This window comes from Sapajus apella, unplaced genomic scaffold, assembly GCF_009761245.1.
Source record: "Sapajus apella isolate SASKATOON/1434 unplaced genomic scaffold, GSC_monkey_1.0 scaffold128, whole genome shotgun sequence".
Lineage (NCBI taxonomy): Eukaryota > Metazoa > Chordata > Mammalia > Primates > Cebidae > Sapajus > Sapajus apella.
Window position 1 is genome coordinate 249,111 of NW_022437068.1, and position 16,635 is coordinate 265,745.

General features: G+C 50.0%; 1 protein-coding gene across 5 annotated transcripts in view; it reads left to right on the top strand.

Annotated features, from left to right (window-relative positions):
• The window catches only part of SLC6A1 (solute carrier family 6 member 1), a 43,351-nt gene that overhangs the window by 5,780 nt on the left and 20,936 nt on the right, over positions 1–16,635 (top strand). For 2 of the 5 annotated variants that reach the window (XM_032262246.1, XM_032262240.1), the window contains exon 2: positions 16,311–16,372. The gene's annotated coding sequence lies outside the window, so the exon portion shown is untranslated. Of the gene's footprint in view, positions 1–12,276; positions 14,783–16,310; positions 16,403–16,635 lie in introns of those variants that run through there. The other 3 variants (XM_032262243.1, XM_032262242.1, XM_032262241.1) reach the window with 3 other exon arrangements.

Sequence of the window (16,635 nt, forward strand, 5' to 3'; positions counted from 1 at the left end):
TGCTTTTCTCCGTGAATGGGGTGGGGGGGAAGAAATGAACATGAGGGGCCGCCAGGAGATTTCACAGAAGGATCTAAAGGTCTTGATAGCCAGGAAGGTTAAGGGGAGTGTTCGTATGTAAGCCTCAGCTCAGACCCACTGTAGAAACAGGCTATGTGCTTCTGAGCCATGCCCAGGCAAGAGGGCAGGGATGGGGGGGGGATATGGGATGGAAACCACCTTTCCCTGGCCATGACCCACTCCCCTCTGCCTTTGGACTGTTGTCATGCTGAAGACTGTGAAATACCACGAGTTCTCGGAGCTTTCCTCTGGGGCGCAGGGGGAGGCAAGAGAGGGTTTGCTAGTTGCCTGGCTGGATGGTGGGAGAGAACTTTTCCAGCTCAGCCCTGACCATGAGTTTGGAGGGCCACTGGGCAGTGGCCCCTGAGCCGAGGCTGATGCTGGATGATAGGTGCTATTCTCCCCATCTGCCAGAGGGGGACCCTGAGCCCAAGGGTGGTGGAGTCACTTGCCCCAGGTTTGGACCCAGGCCTTGCTGATGCCAACACCATGCTGCTTCTGAAAAGCACTTGAGACAGGTTACCGTGGAGGGGCCAGGGCTTTTTCTCTGTATTCATCATTTCTGGCTGTGCCATGCAAGAGCTGAGAAAAAATAAAAGTAATACAAAAGAAAAGTGACCAAAAGCAAAAGCCACCAGCCTCCCGGGCACTGTCTGAGCTGCCATCGTGCAATCAGCCTTCACTGCTGCCTGAGCTAAGCCCCTTTCCGTCCAAGTCAGATGCTACCAGAGCTCAAGATCAAGGGCCCACCTATGATTTAAAAAATAAAAATAAAAAGTAGACCTGGGGAGGGAAAGGGAAGAAGTCATCTTACTGAAGAGCATTGTTTAAACATGGAATTTAAATGCACGCATGTATGACATATGCATTTTTAGCAGGTTGGTCCAGCATAATGACACAGAATGATCTGATATGTACATCCCTCAGTCTTGGGCTCTGCCTGTGACCTAGGCACTGAGCCAGCACTTCACAAGCATTGTCCCAGGATCCTCAATAAGAAAACTGAGGCTCAAGGAGCTCAAGAAGTTGCCCAAGGTCATACCACTGACATGCGGCAGAGCTGGGAATCAGATCCCAGGCTGCAGGGCTCCAAGGCCTGGGCTTGCAGACCAGAGGAAGAAGTGGGAGAGGCATCTCCTGCCGGGCCTCGAGCCTGTGGGGGACTGTGGGCAGGTTCCTTTCCCTTTCTTGGCTTTGCATGCTCAGTTCATACGGCCAAGGGGCTTGGACCATTGCATGGGACGATCGGCTGCTCCCCACGCCAGGCGCCAGTTCTCCAGGCAAGGGGTGGGAAGCTGCATGCCCCACTTCCTCCTCTCCTCCTCCATTTCCCCCATAATAGCCTCCCCGAGACTAATGACTGAGGAAGATAAGAGCCCTTTCTCCAAATGGCAGTGAATGCCACTAATGACAGAGCAGATGCTGCACTGTTAATTATTCCACGGGTATTAAATGAAAATGCCAGCCCCGGAGGAGTTAAATAGCACCACTGACCTGGCAACGGCTGTGCTTAAAAGTGGTACCATCAGCCTGGGCTGAGGCAGAACAACCTCCTCCCCAGACTTGGAGCTAGATGGGAGTCACAAAGCAAAGATCCCCTCATTGGTCATGGACCCCTCTTCATCTTCAGCTCAGGTTTCAAAGCAGCTCCTTGGAGACACGGATCAGTGGCTGCTTTGGGAGATTTTCTTAGAGGCCCCTAGGGGCCTAGACTAGTTATCCTCAGGGGCACATGTGGGCAAACAATTGGACCAAATAAAACTCTGAGCACCTACTGTATGCCAGGTCCTATTGTGGATTGTGGAAAGAAACCAGGCGCTATTGCTGCCTTTTAAAGATCCCCTGGCAGTCAAAACCATAGATTCCTTAAGAGCAGGAATGTTGTGTCTTTGGAGTCTCAGAGTGGGTGCTTCTGTCTCACTTTGATTACCTGCTTGGTTCCTTGAATGAGAGCCAGAGGCCACGCAGATGGTGGCCAGAGCAAGATTGGTGGGCAGAGGGACTGGGCCAGGATCAGGCTGTCTTCTCCAGGTACGAGCAACATGACCTTTCTGGACGGCTTAGCCCCAGGCTCTGAGGGGAGGCATGACGTGGGTGAAGAGCTGGGTTTCCACTTGCTGAAGCACCACGGGCAACTCCTTTGCCCTCTCTGAGCCTCAGTTTGCACATCAGCAAAATGGGGAGAATAAGGGCTATGATGGCTTCAGGCAAAACAACTGTTTTCTAACCAACCCTGGCCCTGAATCTGGAGAATCAGAGACCTCATAAATGTCTGAAGGTTGACATTCTGGAGGCAATTCAGAAGAGAGAGAGAGTGTGGTCACCAAAGACAGCGTCTGGTTCTTCCTGTGGGTCTCACTCAAATCTCGCTTCAACCCCCAAGTCATTTCCAACAGCTCAGGTCACTTGTTTCCAGCTTTCTGAACCTGGAAAGCTGTTTCTCAGGTTTTTCTAGGCTAGAGAAAGTAACAAAACCCACCCATTTCAGACATACCTGTGTTATAGATGGGTAAACTGGGGCCTAGAAAGGAGGATTCCTAGGCCTTGCAGATGCTAGGACCCAGAGCTTCTAACCCCTAACCCAGTGCTCTTTCCCTTGCACCAAGCCAGCCCAGCTCCTCCGTTGAGAAATTATTAAATAGAGTTGGTGGAAGGACTCTGGTTGCCGTGACAACAGAGCCCGTGTCCTTGGGAGATAATGGCGTTGCACAAGGCAGAGTGATGTGTGTTGAATGCTGATTCGGGAGCTGCTGGAGTGAGAGTGAGCACAAGAGAAGAGTGGAGGGGACCATGTCTAGGGCTCGAGCTTCCCCAGGAAGGAGGTGCGGGGCTGGTAGGGGTGGGGCAGCTTCAGAGCAACTTGCCTCCCCTATGTCCACCCTTCCTACAGCCTTGTCAGAATGGGATACTTCCCTGCACATCATGGAGGTGCAGAGTCAGGTGAGGAGAGGTGAAGTGACTCACCCCAGGCCACACAACCAGGAAAGAGCCAGAGCTGGGATTATACCTCCAACCAACATGGGGGGCCTAGGCTACAGGGAGGGCCTGGAAGGGGTTCCCCTACAGGGGCAGGAGGTGGTTGACGGAATAGGGTTTCAGAAGGGGGTGTGCCAGGGCCCTGCACTTATAGAACCTAGACCTCTCCAAGCCTTAAGGCCTCGTGGAGGTCCAGATGGGCCAGGAAGACAATTCCAGCTGAAGAGGAAGAGAAAACAGAATATCGGTGTAGCTAAAAGCATCAGCTTTGGAACCGAAGTTACATTCCTCCCCGCCACCTCCTAAACTGTGTAATCCTGGGCGAGTGACTTTCCCCCTGAGCCTCAGTGTCCTCATCTGCAAAATGGGGATGATACCAGCACCTACCTCATAGAATTGTGGTGAGACTGCATATGGCAAGGCAGATAAAGCATCAAACCCCAATCCTGGTCATAGCTCAGTCACCAGCAGCTGTTGTTATGAACCAAAGGGGAGAGGCTAAGAGAAGGCTCCACTCCCAACCACGTATCGGCTTGTAATTTGTGTACTGGAAGAGTGAAACTGGCTAACGGAGTACACGCATGATACATATCATGGCTCCTCATTCCAGGCTAGTAAATAGCACTAAAACAAATGAACAGCTCCATCACCAAAAATGTACATAAATATTTTGCCTTTGAAGAGTGTGAATGGTGTACCTCACTGCAAATGTACTGTCCTTAAAAACCTATATGCACACCTCACTGGGGGAATTTGTGTTTTCTCTGTGCCAGCTATCTAAATGACTCCATGCTGCAAACGCTTTTGGAAAATAAACACTCTCACACCTAATTTCTATTCTGCGCAGCTGGTGCAGTATACTTACCTCCCTAATCGGGATTGGAGAACATGGGGTTAATACCCTGTGAAACCCCAAAGTGCAGCATTTGCATGCTGGCAAAGATGCAGGCTGGCAGACAACCCCATTCCATTTTGGAAGCGGAAAGAGGGTGCTGGACTCAGGCATTTGGCTGTTTCAAAAGCGCTGGTGAGAGCTGGGATCCTGATGATTTAGATGCAAGCAACCATTTTGTTTGTTTCCGCAAACCTGTTTGAGCAAATCCACCCCCAGAGATAGCAGCCTGTTTCTGGGTCCCTGAGAGAGAGGGTCATTTGTTCGTTGCTGTTCCTGGGGCTGGATGCCAAGCTATAAGGCAGTGAGCTGAGTACCTTGGATCCTGACACCCCTATTTCATGCAGGGAGGAGAGGGGTCAGGGAGACTGATTCAGTGAACAAATAAAGACAGTTGACATTTAACCAGGATTTTAACGGGTGTGCTAAATTGCAGGATACATACACATATCCACTTTGGGAATCGTGTTTAATAAACAATTTGCTCCAAGAATTCGATTTGATCAGCATCTCCCAGGGACTCCCACCATTCCCTGAATTGATCGCCTATAGGTTAAGATAACACTGACCTTCTGCTCAGGACTTTTTCCCATCGCTATTTAAAAATATAAATGATAGCCCTGATCAGGTGGTTTATTATAATATCTGTCAGGTATCAAGTATTTACTATGTTGCAGATGCTATACTAGCTACATATTTTCCCATTTAATCCTCATAGCAGCCCTAGAAGTAGGTGTTATCACTTCTGTTTTAGACAGAGAGGGTAAGTGACTAACCTGTAGTCACACAGCACTGAACCAGAGCTGAAACTCAAAACTAGGTGTCCTTGCCCATAGGGAAGGACAAATTTTAAGTCCCATGAACAATGAGCACACTTACGAAGCGTTCCTGCTTGGGGTGTCACAGAGTGATCTGGAGTTTGGTCGTCAGGAGCCATTATAGGGGCAAGCAGAGGAGGGCATTGCTTATTGTTCGTGGGACTTAAAGAAAATTTGTACAGTAAAAATCAGATTTTTAGCCAGACATGGTGGCACATGCCTGTAGACCCAGCTACTTGGTGGGCTGAGGTGGGATGATTGCTTGAGGCTGAAAGGCAGAGGTTACAGTGAGCCAAGATCCTGTCACTGCACTCCAGCCTGGGTAACAGAGTGAGACCCTGTCTCAGAAAAAAAAAAAAAAAAAAAAAATCCGATTTTACCAAATGAGTAGGCTGTTCTTGCTACATAGGAGTTTATACTTTACAAAAACAAGGGGATCTATACCATAAAACTCCTTTCCTTAGCTAAGCAAGTGAGTCAAGAACAGATGCACTGGTGAATGTGAGCATTTGAGTCTTTTAAAAATAAAATTAGCCTTTATAATGTGGGAAAATATTTTTGACCCTGGAATCTGACCCTTAATTGACTCTGAAAATACACGCCTCCCTCATTCTTGCAGAATATTCTAAAGCAGAGTCTCTCTGCATTTTTTTAAATCCAAAGGAGCTTTCATTAAGAGAACAATAGGGTTTGTTGTTTCCCAAATATAAAATTATAACACCAAACACGCTTTTTCAAACTTCACCACCCCCAAGCATTTGACATATCCCCTAGGGAAGGGGCAATATTAACCTCATCCATCTTCCACTGCTTAGAGAAAGAGCTCTACTGAGCAGTCACTCAGTAGATTGCACCATGTATACAAGGATTGCAAATTCAAGGGCCATTAGGGCCAGACAGGTCACAGAAGTGAGTAAAAAGGTCAGGGATAGGATGACAGTAATGGTGGGACTTGTAGTAAACTAGGAAACACAGGCACCACTTCCCTTCTCCAAAGCATGCAAGTTTAAGTTCCAAAATTCACATCTGACACCACTCAACCAAACATATCTGTGGGACCCATTCAGCCCCAAACCACCACACTGAGATCCCTGGTGGTTCTTATCGTGACCTTGTGTGATCCTGGTCCAGGCAGTTTCTCTTTGGGGCTCAGCCTGATTGTCTCTAGAAGGGGGCTGATAGAGCATGCAGGGCTGTCTGGAGAGAGAAATGGAGTCCCAGGTGTGGACGTTTGGTAAAGAGCTGTGGCACTGTCTGCAGCCACTGTCATGGACGCGGCTTCCGTGACGCTAAGCCGGCTCTCCCCTTGGGCTGTGCTCCTGCACGTGACTTATTTAGTTCATCGTTTAGATCAGGCAGCTCTGGCAGCGTTATTATGTCTTTTCCCCAAATCTGAGTTCTTAAAGGGCCTTTATCTTAATGCCCGTCGCAGCCTTCCAAGCACATCTTGAACAGGAATGAACAGCTATTTTAACCCCACGGGCTTCTTACAAGTGTGTTTTAAAAGGCAAAGAGCAATGTAAAAGAATGGCAAAAGGTCATCATGCCGCTCTTATTTCCTGGTCTGAGTTAATCCTTTCTGGCCAGTTGAGCACAGGGCTTTTACAGAGACATCCCCTGGAACTGAAGTCCCCCAGAAAGCCCCACATTCATCAGAGGCAGGAGGAAGAAAGGAGCCTGGAACAGGCAGTCAGGGAGCAGATTGTAGGGACTCGGACCTCTTCCATGGGGGCTCCCCCTCGTGCCCAGCACAGGGTATGTTCTCAATGGATCCCTCAAGCTGGCGTGGGGAGACAGCTGTCCTGTGTGGAAGGTTGAGACTAATGGGCTGGCTAATTAGGAAGTCAGTGGAAGAGGCCCTGCAGCCTGGGTTCAAATCCCGGCTCCTCAGCCACTTTTGACCTTGGGCTCTGCCAACCTCAGGCTTGTCGTGGCTGAAAGGCAGGCTCCCTCCCTCCCTCCTTGGGTTCAGTGAGCTGACACAGTGGAGCCTCGCACAGCTTACAAGCAGTGAATGGCACATCTGTTTTCTCTTCTGTCTTTCCTTCCTCCTGCCCGTTTTTCCTCTTTCCTTTTTCCGATCCCTTCCCGTGCTCCTCCTTTCTTCCTCCTGTTCTCCTCCTCATCACTTTGCTCCTTTATCCCCACCTTCTTGTCTGTTTCTCTCCTCCTCTCCTTCCACTTCCTCTTCTCTTCTTCTCCCCCTCCTTCTCAACCTCCTCTCTCTCCATCACTCTCCACTCCCTCAAATCCACCCGGGGATGCCTCCAAGTTCCCATGTCTGATCCCAGGGTGCGATGCTCCTCTTTCCACAGCACGCATCTCCGTGGGCACCCTCCAGCCCCAGCATGTGCTCCAGGGTCAGCCCAGGGGGTGACGTCCAGGACTTTCCTTACAGGAAGCAATCAAGAGGGCTTCCGGAATTAAACCACCAGGAAGCAAGGCCAGTTTTTGCCCGAGTGCATACCTCACTGGCCCCACAAGAAGAAACAGGCCTAAGGGGCAGTGGTGTGCTGGACCTTGCTCAGAGATGGCACGAGTACTCAATCCTGTGACCTCATATTAGTACCTTTCACGGGCCACGGTGGGAGTGTTTATACCACAGCAATCAGCAGGCACTGCAAACTGAGTCTTCTGTTTTGTTTCCTGAGAGCCCACTGTTAAAGCTTACCAGCACACCACTGCTCTGTAGACCTGCCACCTTCTCCAAAGCAAATGTTTCTGTGCTGAGGCCTTGTAAGAACAAAGTCCTTTGCCATAGGGGGCAGAACCCAAGAGAGCGCACGCATATCTAGCACTGTTCAAGCTGCCAGCTATCTGGGAAGCAGAGCAGGTGGAAGACCTGGGCCCTTTCTTACAGAGGTGACAGTGCAGCTGGGATGCTAAGACAGACGAATCTGAAATTAGGAGAGAAGCCATGTCGTATAGGGTGACCAAGCCTTCCTCCTCACCCGCACCATGGTCCTGACTCGGGCACTGTCCTTTCACCAGCCCTGTTACAGCAACCTCCACCCATGTTCCCTCTTCTCCTCCCCACACAGCTGCTGGGCAGTTTTGCCAAGTCACCATCACATCAAATCTCCCCCCTTTTCAGGGCTCAGGTGGCAGCCCTGGTGACTGCCCCATGCCCACGGTGGAGAGGGATAGTTAAGAACATGGGCTTTGGAATCAAACTGCAGTGTCCGGGATCTGAGACTGCGGGAAGTTGTTTTACTGTCTGAACTTCAGTTTCCTCATCTGTATGGCGTGAGAGTTAAATGCGATCATCCATGAAATGCAGTAAACATGTTAAGCACTTCCTCAGCCTTCGGTGTGATCATCATTCTCATTGCAGGGTAAAATGTGCCCTCTTTTCCTGCATCAGAGCTCTCTGCTACTACAGGGCACCGCCTCTCCTTCTCTGTGTGCTGTGGAAGACTTACCCCGTGGATGTGGGTTGTCCATGACCCATCTCCCAGCCGTCCCGAGAGCTCGGTGGCAGCAGGACTCAGACTCCAACTTACATCTTTGTCCCTCTGCACCCAGCATGAGGCCCGGCTCCCGGAGATGCACAGTTGATGTGGATGGGATTGAAAATTGCCTTGACAAAATGAAGTGCTCAGTTGGGCATTACAGATAATTAAGGGCCAGAACAGACATTAGTAAAGCACTGATCGTGTGAGTGAGACAAGCAGGATTGGATTAGAGTGAGGCGGAGCTAGAAATCCGAGTCTGACTCTCCCGCTTACACACAGAAGAAAGCCGAGGCACAGAGATGGGAAGGAACTGGCATAAGGTCACACAGCTAGTAAGTTTAGGGTGAGATTTCAAACCTGTGTCTACTGGACTTCAGGGTATCAAGCTAACTGCCCTTCCTCCTCAGGTCAGCCCCTCTCTGCAGCTGCAAGGCACAGGCCATACCTGCAATTGGAGGACAGCTGGGGTCTCCAAGAGGGGAGTGCTGCCCCTAGAGGCTAGCCGCCTCCTGGGGACTCTGATTAGACCTTCCAGCCCCGCAGCTCAGCCAGAATCTCATGTGACCTCTCGGGGCTCCCTGGATACCTGTAGGATTTGTCCAGCACAACCACAGGAGCCTTTTTGGAGCCAGAACTCAGAGGCTGTCATGCCAGCAGCCTCCCTTGGGTTTCTTAAAAAGAGCAGCAGGCCTTGTCCTTGTGGAGATTTGTCCTGGAGGGAGGTGGCTGCTGGAGATGGGCCATATTTGTGAGGCCAGTTACAAGTATGGAGGGCTTGGGGGGTTCCACAGGAACCCCATTAGAGACAGAAGAGAGGTTAACAGCTTGGACACAGGAGCCCAGCTGCTTGGGTCAAGGCTTGGCACCCCTACCTCCTAACTAGGAGACCTTTGGCAGGTCATTTTAACCTCTCCGTGCCTCAGTTTACCCATCAGTAAAATGGGGGATAAAAGCAATTTAACAGACAAAAACCATTTAGAGTGGGCCCTGGCACATTAGTGTGTTCAGCTCACTTCCTCCCTGTACTGAGCGCTTCTTTTTCTTTCACCCCTTGTTAATGAAAAGCCAGGGAATGTTTCTTTTTTGTCGATGGCTGCAGAAGGAGAACCGTGACTCCTGAAGTCTGTTTCACCATTGGATGAGTCTCTCACATTCCATAGTTGCAAAGTTGAATTTGTTCTTTCCTGGGCTGTTGGGGTGGGGATGTCCTCTGGCCTTCTTCCACATTGTGGTTTCAGGGGTGTCCTAGAAAACTGACTTCCAGGCTCTCAGAGGCTAAGAGCAGAGGGGAAGGGCTAGAGCCTCTGTTTCTTCATCTGTTCTGGGGCAGTGAGGCCAGGGAAACTCATCTTCATACAGTCACACTTCTTTCCCTCTGGCACCCAGCAGGCATGCTTGGACAGGTCAGGTCATGAGGTCCGATAGGTCTAATGGCTTCAGGGAAGTGCCTGGGAGGCACTTCCTGGACAAGCAAATAGCACTAGCCTATGAGTCAGAGGGCCTGAGTCAAGTCCTGTGTGACCTTGGGCAGGTCATTTGACCTCTCTGGGCCTCAGTGCCATCATCTGCAAAATGGCACCAGTGATTGTATTAGCTTCAATGTATTTAGCACCTGCTGAACTGGGCATGGTGCTAGAAAATTCAAATCTAGTCCTCACAGAGTGGAAAGTGGTTACTATTGACCTCCTTAATTGATGAAGAAACAAAAACTTTGAGAAAATAAGTAGCTTACTTGAAAGTCACCGTGGGATGTTGTAAAGAGTAGGCATGCAATAAATGCTACTGACAAAGACACCTGCTTCTGCAAATTCCCTCTCAGGTACATTGAGGTAGCTGAGAGATTTATACCAAGGTGTGAAACTGCTTTCCTTCCTCTCTTGAGTAAGAGTGTATGGGGAGCTGGGAGCTGGGAGTCTGTCTGGTTCAGGCCACTCTCATGCTGTGTGACCTTGGGCCAGCCACCAATCTTTGTTGGGTTTTTTTCTTCATCTATAGAATGCCATGGTAGACCAGGTGCCCCAGTTCGGCATGGAGCAAGTCTGGACCAGGAAGGAGGCCAGTTGGGTCTCGGCCCTAAGCACCACTGTGCATGGGGCTGAGGATCCAAGAATGAGGCGTCCCATTTAGACCCCAAGCTGTCCCGACTAATGCATCTGTCCTGTAGCCTCCATCCCCCTGCAGGCCTGGCTGGCCTCTGAGGTCTTGTTAAAATGCTGGGCCTCGGAGGCCCCCTCTGGCAGCTCCCTTTCCATCAGGGAACCTTCTTCAGGGAGCTTTCCCTGACCCAGGACAGCGCGTGGCAAGCACTGCCCAAAGCACCTGTCGTCCTGCACAGTTCCAACCTCCCTCTAACCTTCTGCGCCTGATCAACCACTATTAATTGGTCTTCACATTTGTATAACATTTTTCAATTACAAAGCACTTTTGCAGCCATTCATCTCTTTGAGTGGCAGCCTAAGCTGCTATTTATTGACACTTCCTGTGTGCCAGGCCCTTGGCTGGCCTCTTTCCATGCATTATCATGCAATTCTCAGAGCAATTCTGTGAAATCCACATTTACAGATGAGAAAATTGGGATTCAAGCAAGCCAGAGATCTAGCCCCATTACACAGAGATTTGAATGAAGTCCCATGAAATAATCTGGGTCACCCCTGACTTAACAGCTTCTGAAGCTGTCGTATGTGCCTCAGTCATGGGACCTGCTTAAAAATCAGCTTCTCATTGAGTGGGGCCCAAGATTCTGCGCATCTGACAGGCTCCCAGGTGATGCTGACACTGTCTCTTAAAGAACTGCACTTTGAGAAGCAAGGCCCCGAGTCGCTGGGCGGTTTGAGACTCCTTAACAATAGCCCCCAGCTGGCAAGGCTGTTTCCTTATCTGTCAGATGGGTGATGTAGCCCTGGCTTACACAGATGGAATGATGCCTGGATGATATAGTGCCTGCGAAATGCCTGGCACACAATAGGTGCTCAATAAGTGCTAGCTCTTCTCCTTCGATGGGAGCTGGCATGAGTCTGAGTACACAACAGATGCTCAATAAAGCCTTGTCCAATGAATTGAGCCTAGCATTCTTCGCAAAGGCAGAGAATAAACTGTATTATGTTTCCTCTTGGAATGAAGCCAAACTCAATATTAATTTCTTTCTTGAACCGCGGAGTTTCAAAAAGGAAGAAAGGCAAAGTAGAGTGATTGCACTCTGATGCAAGCCTCTCTAATTTCTGTGATTACACAACGAGAGCAAAGCAGGCATAGTACAGCCTCAAGGAGGGGGTGGGACTGGGGTGGGGGGAGGGGAGGAGCAGCCCTACTACCAGGCCCACTGCTCCCCCTCCTCACTTCCCTGGCTCTTCAGGGCTCCCCACTCACCCCATGGCAGGGCCATGGCCTGGGACAATGGCAGCCCTGAGACTCCAGCCCTGGCCTTTCGGCCTCTGCCTAGGTCCCCACCCCACGCAGCCGCCCGTGTCTCTGATGCAGTGGAACAGAGAGAGATTGTCCAACGCGGCTTCCACACACTCCCCTCCCCCTGGCCTGCCATCTGGCCCAGGACTGGGCTGCTCACAGCCAATCATCTAGCAAGGCCCACGGGCCCCACCTCCAGAATAGATCCTGGGTGCTGGTGCCATGTCCCCCCACCTCTGCCCATCCAGCCACCGCCATGCAAGCCTCCAACATCTCTCTGGACTGGTAGCCTCTGAACATGTCTCCCTGCTTCCCTCTTGCCCCTCGGCAGCCCCTTCTGGGCAGCCAGAGGGAGACTCCTAAACTAACCGTAAGTCAGATGTCCCCACTACCTCAACCCCTCACTTCCTCCCATCCCACTTAGAATGAAACCTGAATCCTTGCTGTGGCCTCTGAGACCTGTGTGGCCTGGCCCCTGCCCACCACCTCTACCTGAATCTGTTTCCTCTCACACTGGACTCCAGCCACCTTGGCTACCTTGGTGTCTTTCAACGGTGCGAGGCTCACTCCTGCCTCAGGGCCTTTGCACTTGCTGCTCCCTCTGTTTGAAATACCGTATCCCAGAGAATCTCATTTCTGGCTCCTAATTCAGATTGAATATGTTTTGGTTTTGGCTCAGGCCAAATAAAACAAGCCCAAGGGCCAGTTTTGACCCATTTTGCCACTTCTGATGTAGGGCTTCCAAACTGTACATGTTTTCTTTCTCTTACAAAGCGTCTTGTCACTCAGAGATTGGCAAAGGAGTTCTTTGTGCTTGGTTTGGCCCCATTTTTATCAATGGCCTTAACACTTGGTCATAGAGCATACACTGAGGAAGGATGGGGGAGCCTGGGAACATTTCACCATCTTCCTGCCTCGAGTGTCTTTCACTAACTCCCTCCTTTCCAGAGGCCCCATGAGTGAGTCTTCTTCTGGTTTACAAATCTGATCCCATTATCAGCCCTGCCTCACCCCTGTAACTAGTCCGAAAGTCCCTCAGCCCAGTGTCCAAGGCCCTCCACACACTGACCTTCCCAGATTCACACTTCATACTTTAGTTCATGCACTTTCCTCCACTTGGGGCAGCTTTTCTCCCTTTTTAAACCTAATGAACACCTATTCAGCCTTCAAAGCCCTGCTCAAATGACCCCTCACCTAGGATACTTTCTCTGGCTGGATTAATGCATTTCTTCTAGGCCTACCATGTCTTCTTCTTACACCTCTTGCACCTACCACAGGATATTATGATCAGCTATAGGCAGAAATATTTCTCCTTCTAGACCATGACCTTGACAAGGGCAAGGTTCTTGTCTTATTAAATTCTCACATCCTGAGCGTCCACCCCAGCGCCATGCACATAGGAGGCCTCAGTAAGTATTTACAGAAACAAATCTTTCTGCTGGAACCTGTTAGTTCACTGATTCAGACTCTGGTGACCAGGGTGTAGTTCAGAATACAAAATGCTTGAAGAGGTGGTGCCATCATCGACTCAGCACATAGCATGTGCTCAGTAAATACTTGCAGAATGAATGTGTTAGTGAGTACAGAGGACTTGACTTGTCGTCACTGGTGGTCTGACATTAGTGTGCCCTTTGAACGTGGCTTTGGTGGAATTAAGCTAACCGTGGTATAGTATGCACCTGAAGGAAAGTGGAGCCGGATTCTGGGTCTGCAGAATGTTGTCACCTGATGAGGAAGAACTGGAAGACACTGGAAGAAGGCTTTGGAAAAATGCCCAAATTATGAGAAGGTGAGAGATGCTCCTTCCGCCTGCTCTGTCAGCAGGTAAAGGAGGCAATCACAGGCTGGCACTATCCTGAGTGGAAGAAACGCGTGGTCTTGCCAATACAGACCCACAGAGCTGTCCTCCAACACAATCCCCAAGAACCACAAAACACAGGGGTGTGTCTCGGGAAAGGAAGTCACAACTCGCATAAAGGTTGCTTCTGCTTCGGGGAAATGTTCTAGAAAGACAGCCAGGTTACCTTGCCGTGAACTCACACACAGCTGTGCTTTCTTCATGTTATTTTTCATAGGAGAGGGAAGTGCCAGGAATTAAAATTGCCAAAGCACTGTTCCCCCAGGTGTGTGGGTGAGGCACGCTTCCTGGGACCACTCCGTTTCAGCGTTGGGTGCCAGGTGTGCTCACCAGCAGGCGGCTCTTTATCGATTTCCTCCCGTGGACTGGATGTTTGGGATTTTGTTTTGTACCAGATTTTATTACAGAATAATTTTTTTAATTAATAAACAAACAAATACACCATTCCCAGCTTCTGACTGGCCCAAGATGCTGGGCTAGACCTCTTTGCCGTGGTACAAAGAGTACCCTAAACCAAAAACTTGACGTTTCTGTTAGCTGGTATTCCCCAGGAGGATGAAGAGGATGGTCTCCACTAGAGTCTTTAAAGTGCTGGAGACACTGAAAAACCTGAATAGTACGCCCTTAATTAATGTTAGTCTGTATTATTGTTGTTGTTATTGCCTTCTGGGAAGTTATGAATGCCAGGCTCAGAACAACGGATCCATACCCAGATGGTGGCGACTGCAGTGAGAACAATGGCTGAGGTTTCCTAAGCCTTAACTAGGTGCCAGGCATAGTTTTACATGCTCTGCATACATGATCTCATTTAATCATCCCCGTAACCCTCTAAAGGAGGTATTCTTGTCCTCCCATTTTACGGAAGTAACTGACCCAGCATTGGTAGGTGTTGGAGGGAGCTGGGGTCTGTCTGACTTAGCACCAGAGTGGCTTTGCTGCTGTGTAAGTCAAAGAGGCTTCTCAGTCCTAAATCCTCAAAGAAGTATGAGTTATATCAATTCATGGCTTTACTTTGTTTATCTTCATATGTTCCACGTCTTCTAAAAGGAAAACTCCACGTAGAGTCATGTGGCTCTTCCTAGGGAAGTTATAGGCATTTGGCTGAATCTGAATACATATCCCCGTATTCCAGAAATTGGAAATCACAGTATGTCTTCTTTATGGTGAGGTCTTCAGAGCATCCACCATCTCTGATCGCTCAGGGCTTGGCATGAGGAGGTGCTCAATATAGTCATGGAGAAGAACTCATGGAATGAACTTCCTAGTGAACCAGAGGAACGGTGCAGAGATTTAAGATTGCAGCAGGAACCCCCAAGCCAATGTAAGCAAAACATCTGTTTCATGACTGTGGGAATGTTTTGTAAAATCCAAGCACTAGTCTGAAGAAAGCCTGGAACTGCAAACTAGGAGCTTTGACACACTCTCTCTATCTTTTGAGCTCTAGTTTTCTCCTTCCTCAGCAGACCAACTCTCACTCTAAGTACAAGACGGGCAGAGGATGGCTGCCCCAGAGTCCCCGAGTCACTGGCAAAACTGCCCCTCTTCCTGGGTCCCATGCCAAATTCTCAGGGAAGGAGTTTGATTGGCTAGCCTGGGTCAGGTGGTCAGTCCTGGTCTGAGATGACTGGATCATTTTGAACAAATATGGCAGCCGGAGCCCACAAGTTTAGATCATGGAACAGTTAAGGGCATCATTGTTACGACAGTTAATAGCTGAGGCTGCTCTCTCCTGCGTATCCCAAGACTCCCTGGTAGACCACAGAATTGGCCGCCTCCTACTTCCTGCCATTCTCCAGGAGGGGAGGCAGGTGCCCTACTGAGTCCAGAGCTCTCTCTGACATTGCCGTGCCCAGACCAGCATCTAGATGGGCATCCAAGACCAACCTGTGTGCCTTAAAGGAGCTCAAAGTGAGCAGGCCATCCCTGAGAGCGAGGAGCAGGGGTGGCGGGAAAGTTTGGATTATCTGAAGATGGCCTGGTTCTCCGTGAACTCTGGGAGGAGATGATGGTGTTTGGTAATGGGGACTGCATGTGACGGGCTGGAGGGTGAGTGCACAGCAGACCGGACCCTGCTGGGCAACGCTGTGGGGAGGAGGCCGTGGGGGTTGGGCCAGGGCCACGCAGCATTGCTTTGGCGCAGCTCCCACCTCTGACGGTCCGCAGACCAGTGCTTCACTTGCTCCGGTTTGTTCTGAGGGTTCCATAAGTTTATTTTGTGTTATTTTATTAAATCAAGTCACTTTTGTAGAACATTATAGAAATTTTTTTAAAAAGCACAAAGAAGAAAACAAAAATCACTCATAAACTAAGCATTGTAACCATCTTTGGGTATATCCTTTTTTTAAACAGATTTGTGGGGAGGGGGAGAAAATGGGATAATTTGCAATAAACTGGATACTTGCTTTTGTCACCCCAAAACAAGGTGCTCTTTCTTGTGTTCTTTCGTGGTCTTTTTGTAACATTTCCACAAGCTTGGATGGAGGATGGAGAAAAGTCTCAGCTGTATTCGTTGGCTCCCGCTGGGACCCAGAGAACGGCAGCCCCTCTGTTGGTTTCTCTTTTCCTCTGATAAAATTATGGAACATCTTCTCCACACTGCCCTCATCCCACCCCACAGCTGTCCCGAGGGCAGCGGGTCCCAGTCCTGCATGTTCCCGGCACCCCGAGGGCCAGTGCCATGTTGCATGGACTTGCTGCGGCCACCCTGGCTGGGGACGCTCTGCGGGACACATGCACAGCCCGGATACCCCGGCAGGCTCCCCGCACCCCTGCTGTTCCCTGTAGGAGCCGCCTGCCCGCCCTGCCGCTGCCTCACCATCCCTCCTCTCCTTCCCTTCTCTGCTGTGCAGGCTCTCACCCAGGGTGGCAGAAGGAGCCCTTCTGGAGCTGACCCACCCCCGACGACCATCAGGTAACGTCAACAGCCACAGAAACAACATCCGTGAGTGGAGTTCTCCCTCTTAACCAGGCCAGGGAAAAGCACGCTTGCAGCAATTACAGCTGAGTTTTCACACAACTCTATAAGCCAGAGGGGATTGCCCTCATTTTATAGAAGGGGAAACTGAGTACCAACAAGAGCAGTACTTAGTAGTCGTATTGAGAGTAGTACTGAGCAGTAGTACTTAGCTGGTAGAAGACAGACTAGAGATTTGAACTCAGGACTGGTCTCAGCCC